This window comes from Camelus bactrianus, chromosome 22, assembly GCF_048773025.1.
Source record: "Camelus bactrianus isolate YW-2024 breed Bactrian camel chromosome 22, ASM4877302v1, whole genome shotgun sequence".
NCBI classification, from domain to species: Eukaryota; Metazoa; Chordata; class Mammalia; order Artiodactyla; family Camelidae; genus Camelus; species Camelus bactrianus.
This window is the reverse complement of record NC_133560.1, coordinates 5152250-5164747: the sequence shown is the minus strand read 5'-3', so window position 1 is coordinate 5164747 and position 12498 is coordinate 5152250. Positions and strand designations below refer to the sequence as shown.

Genomic DNA, 12498 nt, shown 5'->3' with positions numbered 1-12498 from the left:
GAAAGCTAGGGCGAGGGCCCGGTCCTGCCTCCGGAACCCGGCGGCCGCATCGGATTGGTCGACGAGGCGACGCTTCCGCCCGCCTTCCGTTGTCACGCGACCACCTCTACGTCCCGCCCTTCCCTCTTTACCTCGGGTCCGCCTTGGCTGGTGGTGAGATACCCGGTCTGCAGCTGTGGAAGTGGCGAGTGCAAGCGCAATCACGTCCACGACAGCGACCATGGCAGAGGTGAGGAGCCGACCGCACCGCTGCCGGGCCCCCCAGCCCGGACCCCGAAGCTGCCTCTGAGGCCTGGGGGCCGCGCACTCAGGTGCAGGTGGGCTGGGCTGAGGGGAAGTGAGGTGGTGAGCGTAGTGTTTAAGCGTCCCTTCGTGTCTTCCTTCTAGTATCAAGCCCAGAATAAAGCCAAGCTCATCTCTGACACGCGACGGAGGTTCGAAGCTGAGTATGTGACAGGTGGGTACCGCATTCTCGGTGTTGAGGCAGGTGTGCAGTGAGCGTCCCCAACTTTGCTGGGGTGTTTGCCGGTGTCTCTGTGAAAGGAATTAAGGACCATTTCGATTCTCACGGGGACCGTACCCTCTACATTTCCAAGGTTTTCCGCTCTATAATGTGGCACGCACACGGCTCCACTTGGACGAGTAACGCGTCCATTGTTTTCTAAGGGTTAATGTAAGTTGGAAATTGGTGTTTCTCACATCTCGAGTTTATAGAACTTGCAGGGACACTTGTTAGGCCCTTGGCACAGGTGATAGTGTCCAGTCCACAGCTCTCCTGCTGACCTTTCACCAGCAACAATCAAGAACATGAACCTGGAAACTGCCTTAATACTATTCACGTCTGCTTAATAGGGGATCCAAATTCCTTGGCTGTTTTGCCTAATTCCACTTCAGAGAACCCAGCCTGCTACCCACGAAGTAGGCTGGAACAAGTTCTTATCTTTTCATCCCACATGGTACTTTGCAAAGTCCTGTGAGTACAGAATTGTTTTGTTGAGTGACCATTCTGTTTCCAGGTGTCACAGATACTTGAGTTGTCCAATATTTAACTGATGGTTGAATTCTTGTACAGTAATTTCGAAAAGCATGCAGGATAATTTATTATAAATAGGGAATAAATAGTCAAACCCTGACCCTGCCACTTAATATCTTGCTTGTGTCTTCTGAGCCCCTGGTTCCATGTCTGTGAAATTCAAAGAATTAGGTTAAGAGGATTAAATGAAAAAGTATATATCAAACTGTGTAGCATGGGGTTAGTGTCTAGTAGGCTCTCAATGGATATTTTGCCTCAGTAGTCATTGTGGTGACTGTAAAGAGTTCAGGTTCCACATCTTGACTTTAGTGCTCAGCAGAGGTTCCCGGCACCTTTAGACTGCCCGAGATTATATGTCAGTTGATGACCTAGAACAAATAAGGAAATCTGTTCCAAATAACCTGGTCAGTAAATCTTTTCATCCCTCCCTGTCAATTTTCTTCACATCTCATACTTTGTACCAGAGAGTTGCAAAAGCACTTGATTCACTTTTAGCCCAGAGATCTCATTTCTAATAATGTAGCCGGTTCCAGTACAGAAAGGATTGTAACATTACTTTCCATAGAAATGTCACTCATAGCTACATGGTTAATAACATTTTAAGAAATAACCCAGAACTTGACCTAACGAGCTAGTGCTCCCCAATAGTCATTTACTTATGCCCAACAGAAGAGGTAGAATATAGTCATAGAAGTTCAGCAACAGATAAGATCTTAAAGGTCATCTTGGTCCAACCTTCTTGTTTCTACAATGAAGAAAGTAACATCTAGAGAGATTAAATGATTTGCTCAAACTCCATGGTGTTAGTGGCTAGACCTGGGCTGGTGGTCAGGTCTTCTGAATTTCACTGTGGGGATCTTTTGGCAACACCAGTGTGTCTAATTAGATCGTGGCACTCCCCAACTTGAAACCCTTCAGTACCTTTACACTGTGTTTACAATCAAAATCCCAGTTCTTTATGGTGGCCTACAGTGCAAGGCCATGTCTGTCCTAGCTTGTGCCCCCACCCCCATCCTCATCTGGTCCTGCTCTTGTTGCTTAGTGCAGATTTCACCACTGCCCACAGTAAGAAACATATTCTACATAATCTAGTACACACAGAACTGAAGCACAAGTTCATTAAAGAGTGCTCAGGCTAAAAGCCTGTGACTCCCTGATACAGTGACCCACAAAAGTGACATCACAACCTCCAGACGTGACCCACTGACCCACAGTTTGAAAAATATGACCAGCCCCACTGCTGCTTTTATGTTCTTCAGACGGACTGAGGCTCTTTCCATCTCAGGATCTTTCCCCTTCTCTCTGCCTGGAAGGCTCTTTACAGGTAGTGAGCGTGGCTAGCTTCTTCTTTTCTTTTCCATCTTGGTTTAAATGTATCTGAGAGGCCTTTGCCGATTATTAGACAGCCTCCCCATCTCGCCTCCTTTACAGCTCTTACCATAATCTGTAATTATGTCCTTCATTTGTTGACTTAGTGTTCATTTCCTCCAGTAGAGCACATGAGTCTGGGGCAACCTGTGAGCACTGAGGGCAGGGTCTGACTCACCTCTGTACCTAGCACAGTTCTCACTGCATAGTCCTTGACTGAAAATAGCAATGCTTAAATACACACATATGGAGATGAGTCCCAGGCTGTATTAAGAGCTGTCCTAACCATCACCCCTCCCCCACCCAAATCTGGCAAAGAGCAGCCCTGACAATATGTCTCATGAAGAGCAGTGCTATTTCCAAGTAAAGCGCTGTCTGGCATTAAGTATAGGGAGGGCTCTGTCACCCCTGGATGTGTGTGAATGTATGTAGGTGCGTTATCAGCATAGCCATGGCAAATAGGAATTTAATTAATATAAAGACTTGCATGGGAAAGGAACGTCCACTTTCCTTCTTCCTCTGTCTTTCATTTCATCCTTTCTATTGTCATTAATGATGTTTTGTTTCAGAAGAGGCTTAGGGTAGGCCTAAGGAAACGGTGGTTTTTCCTAAGGGAACACATGTATTATCTGCAAGTGTATCACTTTACACACTGGCTGTACTCCAAAATCTCTTTTGGAGGTAGGTTCTTGGGAATTCTAAGCATGTTTTTGTTTCCACAGAAATTAAGTAACCAATCACAGATAGATTTGTAGCTGCAAAAAGAAGAAAATCTTAGTCCATAATTGTTGCATGCACTACTAATGGTCTTTTTTTTCTAGCATTGTTTCTGTGAGAAATTTCATGCTGAGTCTCAGATGAGAAACATTTCCCTTTCTCTCTTCCTCTTTCTTGTGGCCAAAGCAAGAGACTAATCCCTTGTGACAATAATTGATTCAGTTCCTCACATACATACTACATGCTTAATTCTGGGAAGCAGTGTGTCAATATTAGAGAAAGAGCAGAAGAAGGATAGAGCCCCTTCCTGAACTACTACAATCTAGTAGAGGCCTTGAAACAGAGCCAACTCCCGGGGGCGGGAATTACAGCGCACTGGTAGAGCACATGCTTAGCATGCAGGGGGTCCTGGGTTCAATCCCCAGTACCTCCGTGAAATAAATAAAGACTGATCTAACATGCTTAAAAACAGAGCTAACTACTAAAGTAAAGGCAAGTTGCGTCAAGAGGAATAAAAGTGCTAAAATCACTTCTGTAGGAGTCAAAGACGAGGAAAAGTCATATCTCGTTGGGATGACTGGGTTAGCACGGAGTTAGAAAAAACTTCAGAGAAAATGTGGTGTTTCTCAAGAACTTGGGGATATGGTAGAACTCGGCCAGGGAGAGAATGTGATCCAGGCAGATCAAACAGTCCTGCCTGAGGCGCTGAAGTGATAAGGTACAGGGCGTGTTCGGGAAGCCATGGGAAGTCCACTGATGAGCCCTAAGGAGGGTAGGCACACCGGGCTACAAACAGTGGCAACATAGTGTCCCGAGCCTTGGACACCAAAGAGGTGCGACTGTGCTTTGTTTAGTGAGTTTGAAGAGCAACTGAAAGGTTTGTGGGTTTTGTTATTTTAGGTTTGTTTCCTGACTCTACAAGTATATGAATTCATTTAAATAAATGTGGGTGATACCAAAAAATAGGCCGGAGAATCCCCCAGAAGCATATCATCCAGAGGTAGCTCTTCTAACAGTGGATGCTTTTTTTCTATACATTAAAAAAAGTAGTTAAAAGACTGTTCTGTATGTAGTTTTATGTGTTGCATTTTTATTGACATGATCTTATCTCCGCATATTATGAAGTAAACAACGTTTTCCATTACCACTTAATATTCAGTTCTTAACTCGTGCTTCTTTGTGTTAGTTTACATTTGATTGCTAGTGAGAGTCAGCTTCTTTTCATATGTTTACTTCCATTTGTAGTTAATTTTTTTTCATTAGTATGGCTTTTAAAATTGGTTTGGGCTTTTTTTGTTTATATCAATCACTTGGGTATTTTTCATTTTTTGAATTTCACTCCTTTGTGGTTTCTTCCATTGCCATTAAGTTAAATAATTTTCTCTCATCCAATAACTGTTTCTAATCATTTAATTTTTGTTTTGTCTTGGCTTCTTTTCTTGATTTTGAAGTATCTTTTATGTACAGAATGTATAAAACATGAATAAAATAAACAGCCATGTGCTCACCACTCAGCCAAAGAAATAGGACTTTCTGGGTATCCCTGCCATTCACGGGCAGCCGCTTGTCCTGCGGTTGCTGTTACTCATTGTTGCTTTTCATGAGCTTCATCACCTATGACAGCTTCCTCACAAGTACTTTATTAAATTTACTGTTTTTGAACTTGAAATAAAAGCTGAATAGATTTTTCCACGCCTTGCTTCTCTTACTCAAGAGTCGTTGATGTTGTCAAATATAACCATAATCGATTCCATTTTATAGCTGTGTTGTATGTAGTTCAGGGAATGAAAATACCAGTTGGTGGATTTGGGGTCCCTTCTAGATTTTGCGATTAGGTACAGTGCTGCTATAAACATTCTTCTACATGTCTGGTGCCTAGACTTTCTCTAGGGCAGTGGTTCTCCAAGTTGGTGTAGGAACTATATAGTTCCTTGAGAGCATTTCAAGAATCTTGAAAGGTCAAAACTGTTCATATAACTCTTTTCCTTTTTCACTGTCATTCTCTCACAAGCATACAGTAGTGTTTTCCAGAGGTTACGTGGCATGTGATGATGTCATCGTTGCTCTGACAGCTGATGGAACGTGTGCTTGTGTGTCCTTATGTTTAAAAATTTTCTCGGTTTAATACCTAATAACTAACTACTGGTAAATATAACTCATAGAAACTCATTAGAGTCCTCAGTTATTTTTAAGAATGTAAAAGGGGTCCCAAGACCAAGGAGTTGGAGAACTACTCTGGTTTGCAGCCACCAGTGAAATGGGTGGGTCATAGAATAGGCACCTACCCTGCTGTACTAGGTGATGCTGAACTAGCTCCCGAAGTGATTGCACCCATTTTTATTTTAAAACCAGTTTCTGAGTGTCTTTGTTTTTCCACACCCTAAAGTCGGGCATTGTTTGTTTTTTTTTTTTTTTAATTTTTGCCCATCTGATGGGGGTGATGTGATATCTCATTGAGGTTTTAATTTGCATTTGAGTACCAGTGAGATTGAGCATTTCTTCATATCATTATGGGTCATCTGGTTTCCACTTATGCAGATCACTTCCTCAGGCTCTTCTTGGCCCTTTGTTCCTCCATATAAATTACAGAACCAGTTTATCATGTTTTTGCAAAAAAAAAAAAAAAAAAGCCTCGTAGGGATTTTGAGTGGAAACGTATTAAATCAGAAGATCAGTTTTGGGATACTTGACATTATCATGGTTAAGTCTTGCTATCTAAGAACCTGGTATACCTATCTGCTGAGCTCTTCCTTATGGAAAGATTTGTAATCTTCTCCATAAAGTTAACCCACTTTTGTTAAATTTATTTCCAGACACTTGATAGGTTTTCTCTTTTGTGGTGGTTTAAACAGTATCTCTTCAGAATTTATTTTCTAAATGATTGTTGCTAGTTAACAGAAAGGACATTTGACTTTTTTGCATTAATATTGGACTCAGAAACCTTACTAACTGTTCTTAATTGTGATAATTTGTCTCTAGATTAGTTTGGGATTTCTATGTAGACAGTATCACCTGAAATAATGATAATTTTCTAACATGCCGATGTTTACAATTTGAAATGCTTTTACTTTACACTAGCTGGAACCTTTAGAACACTGTTAAATTGAAGCAGTAACAAAAGCCTACTTGTCTTATTCCTGATCTTAGAAAGACAGCCCCAAACACGATCTCTGTAGATATTCTTTATCACGATGAAGACATTTCCTTCTATTCCTGATTTGGTAGTTTTGGTTTTTGTTTTGTTTGTTGTTTTGTTCCCATCACAATTGAGGATTGAATTTTGCTAAATGCATTTTCTTCATTTGTTGAACATATTGTATCTGTTATGTTCGCTTGGTGTTTCTCTTTTAATCTGTTAATATAGCAGATTATGTTTATCAGGTTTTTAAGATTCCTTTTTATAGCTGTGTTGTAGTTCATGGAATGAAAACACTAATTGGTGGAATTGGGGTTCTTTCTAGATTTTGCTATTATGCTCTTATGTATGTTGCTGCAGTCAGCCGGTATTTTGTTTAGAAGTTTTGCATCTATATTCACCAATTGGCCTATAATTTTCCTTTCTTACACTTTTCTTGTTTGACTTTGACATCAAAATTATACAGGCTTCATAAAATACGTGGGGAGTGTTTCCTCTTTTCTGATCCTTGAAAGATAGTGTTTTTGTGCAGCAATACTGACATTCACCCCATATTCACCCCTCCAATTTATTATTGTAGTTTTATATCTTAGTGTTTGTTTACATACCATATATTTACTAGCATCTTTATTTATCTTTCCTTACTGAGTTTCAGATCTTGTATCTAGGACCATTATTGTTTCATCTTAAGTATAACCTTTAGATTTTCCCTTGGTGGGGTCCTCTTAATTTTGAAAATGTGTTTTTTTTTAATTAAGCAATTAACCTTGAGGAATGCTTTCATTTTATTAGGCTGAGGGAGACAAAGTGGTTAGAGAAGTCAGAGAACCAGGCATGTTAGTATCATGGATGATCTCAGAGAGGAGAATTTCAATGGCAGGAAGATTGGCAGTGAGCCAAAGGAACCTGTAGGTAAAGGGTACTTAAAATAGGGATGGTTCTTATCAACTGCCCTCTCTGAAAAGGAAGGGTGGAAAGAAAATGGCATTCAAAGTGTCACTTCACTCCTGGATATTTTACATAAACTCTCTAGATTAGGGACCACCTAAGGGATCAAAATAAAGCTCAGGCTTTATTCTTTGCATCTGCAATACCTAGCTCTCTTTGGAGCTAACATGTGGTGGGTGGTCATAAATTAGTCCTCGTAACTAGTGAGTACTACCCCCAAGAGAGGAAGCCTTTAGAAGACTGACAGATAGATAAACACTTGGATTTTCTTAAATTTTGCTCCAGCATTCTCAAGGTCATCCTTTTAAAGCTGTCATGATCAGAATAGGAGGAAAAGATCTTAAGAGTTTATCAGTTTTTGTCCTTATCACATATCTAAAAATATCAAGCTTCTGATATAGAGAATATAATGTGATATCATAACTTTACATGGATAGAATATATATTTGTGCTTTTGGAACTTTTGCAGACATTCACCACATATTAAATCATAAAGGAAGTCTCGGAAATTCCAAAGCAACTAAATCGTACAGACCATGTTCTCACCCCATTTTAAGCAACTACATGAGAAGTCACAATAAAAAGGTACTCAAAAACAAATCAACTGTTAGGAAAGTAAAATAACACCTCTAAATAATCCATGGGTTAACAACTTCCCGGCAGAGGGTGTGTGTAATTTTTCCTTCTGCTTAATAATCCGTAGGTTAAAGAGGATTTCACAATGGAAATTAAAAATTACTTAAAGCTAAGCAAGAGAGTATCTGTGGTTTTATATTCATTTGTTAAAAAACGAGGCCCAAATAAAAATCAGCTAAAGATTCAATTCAAGGGGCTACAAAATGAACATGAGTAAATACATAGAAAGTAGAAGGAAATAAGAGCAGGTATTCATGATTTATGGGGAAAAGATAGTAGATGCAATAAACCTAAGCTGGCTTTTTGAAAGGACTTGTGAAACAGACAAACCTAGAATGACTAATTAAGAAGAAAGGGAGAAAGCAAAGACATACACTAGGAACAGAAAGCAGGTATAATTATTGATGTGGGAGAGATTTTTAAAAATCATAAAAAAATACAATAATCAGCTTTATCACAGAAAATTTAGAAAACTTAGATGAAATGGAAAACTTTCTGGAGAAAAGGAAAATCATCCAATATTGTCTCAATGAGAAGTATAAAACCAAAATGGATCAATGACTGTTAAGGAAATTGAACTGGTAGTGACAGAAGTCTCCCACTCTCTCCACCATCGCAAAGGCGCACACGTACACTTAAGGCCCAAGCACTTTTGTGAGTCCCAGGCGTGGAAAGATAACTCGTAGTCAGAAAATGTAGAAGAGGAATTTACCACGTTAACAAAATGCTTCTCAGTGAAATTTTCGAATGGGTACAGTTCAACAATCGTAACTATATAAAACAGTAAAGATTGAGAAGCGTCTTGTCTCTTGTGCCTCTTCACTCTCTTCTCTTACCTCTTTAGCCATATTTGCTTTCTGTTTCTTTTTTCTTATTTGTTTAAGCAAATACAAACATTATATGCACTAGCAAAATTAAATGAGGGAAATGTTTATTTTAATAAAGATAGACCACACTGGCTATAATTCAACTTCATGAAAAGCAAACAAAACTTCCAGCAAACAAGGTAAACTTTAACTCTCAAGTGTTCCTTTTAAAAACCTACGGGAAACGTCATGTTTAATTGTGAAACTTCAAAATAATTCCCAGAAAATCAGGAAAAAGCCAGTGATCCCCACTATTATTTCTATAATTCTACAGGCTATAAAATAACCTAGTTATCAATATGGCAAGGAAAATAAGAGCTATAAGGTTTGCCAGTCTTGCCATTCATTATTGGCTTGTGATAGCCATAAAAAAAATCTCTAAACTGCCTAATAATCTAATAGAAGAAACATATAACTTTTTTTCCTTTAGAGAGAAAATTTTAAAATGATATTAAAGAACATTGAAAGAAGACCTGAATAGATCAGTGGAGAGAGAAACCATCTAAAGTAGAAAATCTCTTTCAGTATCCAGCGTATGAATCCAGCCCTTGAAGGACAGCAGCTGAAGCAGGAAGCACCTCCCCTCTCTGCAGCATGCCAGAGCTCAGCAAAGTCCTGTTGTTGATATTTTTTTAATAACTCTTAAGCTAAGAATCGTTTTTGTATTTTTAAAGGGTTGCTAAAAAAAAAAGAAAGAAGAATCAGCAATGGAGGCCATATGTGGCCTTCAAAATCTAAGATATTTAGCTGTTTACAGCCTGGCCTTTTATGGAACAATTTTGCCCACCCCTGTAAAAGACCAGTAGTTACCACAGTGCGGTGTCTGGACAGCAGCAGCAGCTTCCTGCAGGAGCTTGCTACAAGTGCAGATTCTCAGCTCTGTGGCCAACCAGCAGGAGAATAATAAGGGACTTTTTTGTTATTTCGGTCTGATCACTCCCACTGTTGACATTCACATGGTCCCTCCAAAACAGATGCTCTTCCAAGGCCCCATAAGGATGTTAAGTGGACTAATGCTCAGAGTCCTAGAGAAATAAGAGATCCTAAGGGGTTTTGAACTACCATTATGTTTGACAGTTGTATATTTGCTGCTTTTGAACATTATGGCACAATCTACCCTGAATCTCCGCTTTCCTGAAGCTGGTGAGAGCCTGAGAGGCAGGTGATCTTCTGTGATGGGATGAAGCTATTGGCCTGTAGCTGCAATTCTCAAAACTATCAGAACACCAGGAGGGCTTGTTAAAACAGGCATCACTGGGCTCCCCCCTCCCCGCCCCCGGAGTATCTACTCATGGGTGGGATCTGAGAATCTGTGTACATGAGAGACAGAGATGAAGAACTGAGAGGAGTCATCTTTACCCTGGAACACTTAGTCCTGTCTGATCCAGAGGTGACTCACCATTGCCACTTATGTAGTTCTTTCTCTGCAAAATTACGAACTTTACAGTTTGGTGGTGAAACACTGTATAAATATAAGACTAATTTACAGAACAAAATTCGTATAAGAAGAAATAAACAGCAGAGACAATGAACTATAGGTGTGCTGACAGTTCATTACGGTTTCTTAAGAAAGGAACGGCCAGAAATGAGCTTTGAGCTATTTTGAACAAATGCGAGGAGGAGGCTAAAAGTCACCACTTGAGATTAGTGTTGGTTTGTGATGGGGTTTTCGCTGGCCCTCAGCAAGAGGAAAGTACTAAGGACAAGGTGTTGTGAGAGTAGATGCATATGTATCTGTGTATAAGGCTGATCTCTTCCTCATCTGTGCGCTTCAATCATCAAGAGGTAAAGTCTTTGAAAGTGATGTGTCCTTGGGGGGCGGGGGAGGGGAGGGTGCGTGCACACCTGTGTGTTTTGGTATCTTCAGATACCTTTTGCGTGTACGCCTTTAGCTTCTTCCTGTAGCATCTGGACTTCCCAAAGGACTGGTTTTCAAAAAACTCCCTTACAGTTGAGGGTCCTGTGGAGGTGAAAACATTTTCCTTCTACCCTTCTAGGTCCTTTGACTGGTCTAATAATTAAATTGATACAAGACAGATGTGTTGTGTGTTACAGTGGGCGGCCAGTCGGTGGCATGGTGACGTGGGTTGGTAAAAGAATTTACCAGAGATTAAGTATAAGAATAGAAAGGAGTTTATTAGGGGGCGGTGTCATAGACAACAGCGGGCCACACAGACGTGGGGTGCCTGTGTGAGCCCCAAGGGCTGGATGTCGGGGTCTTTTATAAGGTCGGGTCACAAGGTGCCTGATGGGCTTGTGAGCAAGTCTGGTTGGTTGTAGGTGAGGAAAGAGGTTTAGGTCTGTGAAGGGCGGTGGGGTCTATGACTCTGATAAGGTGGGCATTACCTGGGGCTATTTGTTAGGGGAAATATGCTCCGCGAAGAATGTCAGACATCTGAGAGCCCAGGAACGGGGGTCGTTGCACTCTGAAGGACGTCAGTGGGCCCAACAAGATGCACAGAAGAAAAACAGAAGTTTAATAACATGTATACCTCCTGTATACATGCAAAAGAGCCAGGAAAACGGAATGACTCTCCAAGGTGGTTCAAGCCACCACCTTCAATCCCATCTTCAGCTAAAGACCAGAAGATGTTGGGGTGGAGAGTCAAGTTATTAGAGGTGACCAGGAAAAGCTCAGTAAACAAAGGTATGGTGCAGACCACCTTCTCCACTGATAAGTTTCTAAAAATACAGCAGCATTCTCCTCTTCCTGTTGCAAAGAGGGAGGCACCCTTACAAATGGAGGCTTCCCTTGTAAATATAAATGTTTCTCATAAAAGGGTAACTTCTACTCAGTTTTCAGAGCTTTCCCTGTATCTGCTGTTTCTTAAAAAGAATCAGACTAAAATAATCACTATGCCAAACAGGCAGGTTTGAGTGGTGTATTTTACCCCGCCCCCACTTCAGTTGCCTGGGGGCTATGTTTGAAAGCAGCGAATTGTGTTGTCATAAGCGGTCATTATTGCACTTGGCCTAGTGGTCCCAGGTCAGGTTTTCCTTCCCTTGGCTGCTCAGTTCACTCTCTGTGACTCCTCTCCCTCTCCCCGCCTCAGCCCTCTTCTCTATCCTCTTTTGCCCCTGCCTTCCTCCTGCCTCCCCCCCACTCCTACCTGACCTCCTCCCCAGTCCTCTCTTCCTCTGTCTTTTCTAGCTCTCTCCTTCCATTTCTATCTGTCTAGGGGTAAGTGTTTAACAATGGGAATCTCATCTGTAAGTACATGTTCTATTAATAACAATAGTTAATCATTTTAATATAAATGGAGAGTTCTAATTTCAAAGATCTGCTTCCTTAAAAGCTGTCAAGAGCAATCAGCTTTAGTTTCTTGGTAGTGGGCGCTGTGTCCTTGATGGGGTCGCTGGTGGTGACACCGGTAGTGGTAGTAATCATGACAACAGTGATGTTCTATTCTTCTTCTGGCTAATATTTACAGAGTTTTCACCACTTGCCACATATTGTTCTGGAGGAGTGGTTCTCAGAGTTTAGTCTGCGGATGCTCAGAGATGCCTGGGACTTCAGGAGCCCGTGAGGTCAGAGCTGTTTCCACAGTGATACTGAGAAGCTTTTCCCTTTTTCATTTGCACTGATGACTTGGAAGCCATGGTGGGCCAACCTCCTGCCTCCTCAGCCCGAATAAAGGCAAGTGCGCATTGTAGTCTTCCTTGTCAGCACCCTCAGTGAAATTATTTTAAGCTAGTTTTATTTTAGAAAGCCCTTGATGAAGCAGTAAATTTTATTAAATCTTGACCCTTGAGAGTAAATGTCCTTTTAACATTCTGAGTAACAAATCAGGAAG

At 41.0% G+C, this 12498-nt stretch overlaps 1 protein-coding gene across 8 annotated transcripts in view; it reads left to right on the top strand.

Annotated features, from left to right (window-relative positions):
• Positions 1 to 90: 90 nt before the first annotated feature.
• The window catches only part of LOC141574629 (uncharacterized), a 110394-nt gene continuing 97986 nt past the window's right edge, over positions 91 to 12498 (top strand). For 7 of the 8 annotated variants that reach the window (XR_012501513.1, XM_074350091.1, XM_074350087.1 and 4 more), the window contains exons 1-3: positions 91 to 229; positions 388 to 457; positions 12136 to 12341. The gene's annotated coding sequence lies outside the window, so the exon portion shown is untranslated. The remainder of the gene's footprint in view (positions 230 to 387; positions 458 to 12135; positions 12342 to 12498) is intronic. The other variant, XM_074350090.1, reaches the window with a different exon arrangement.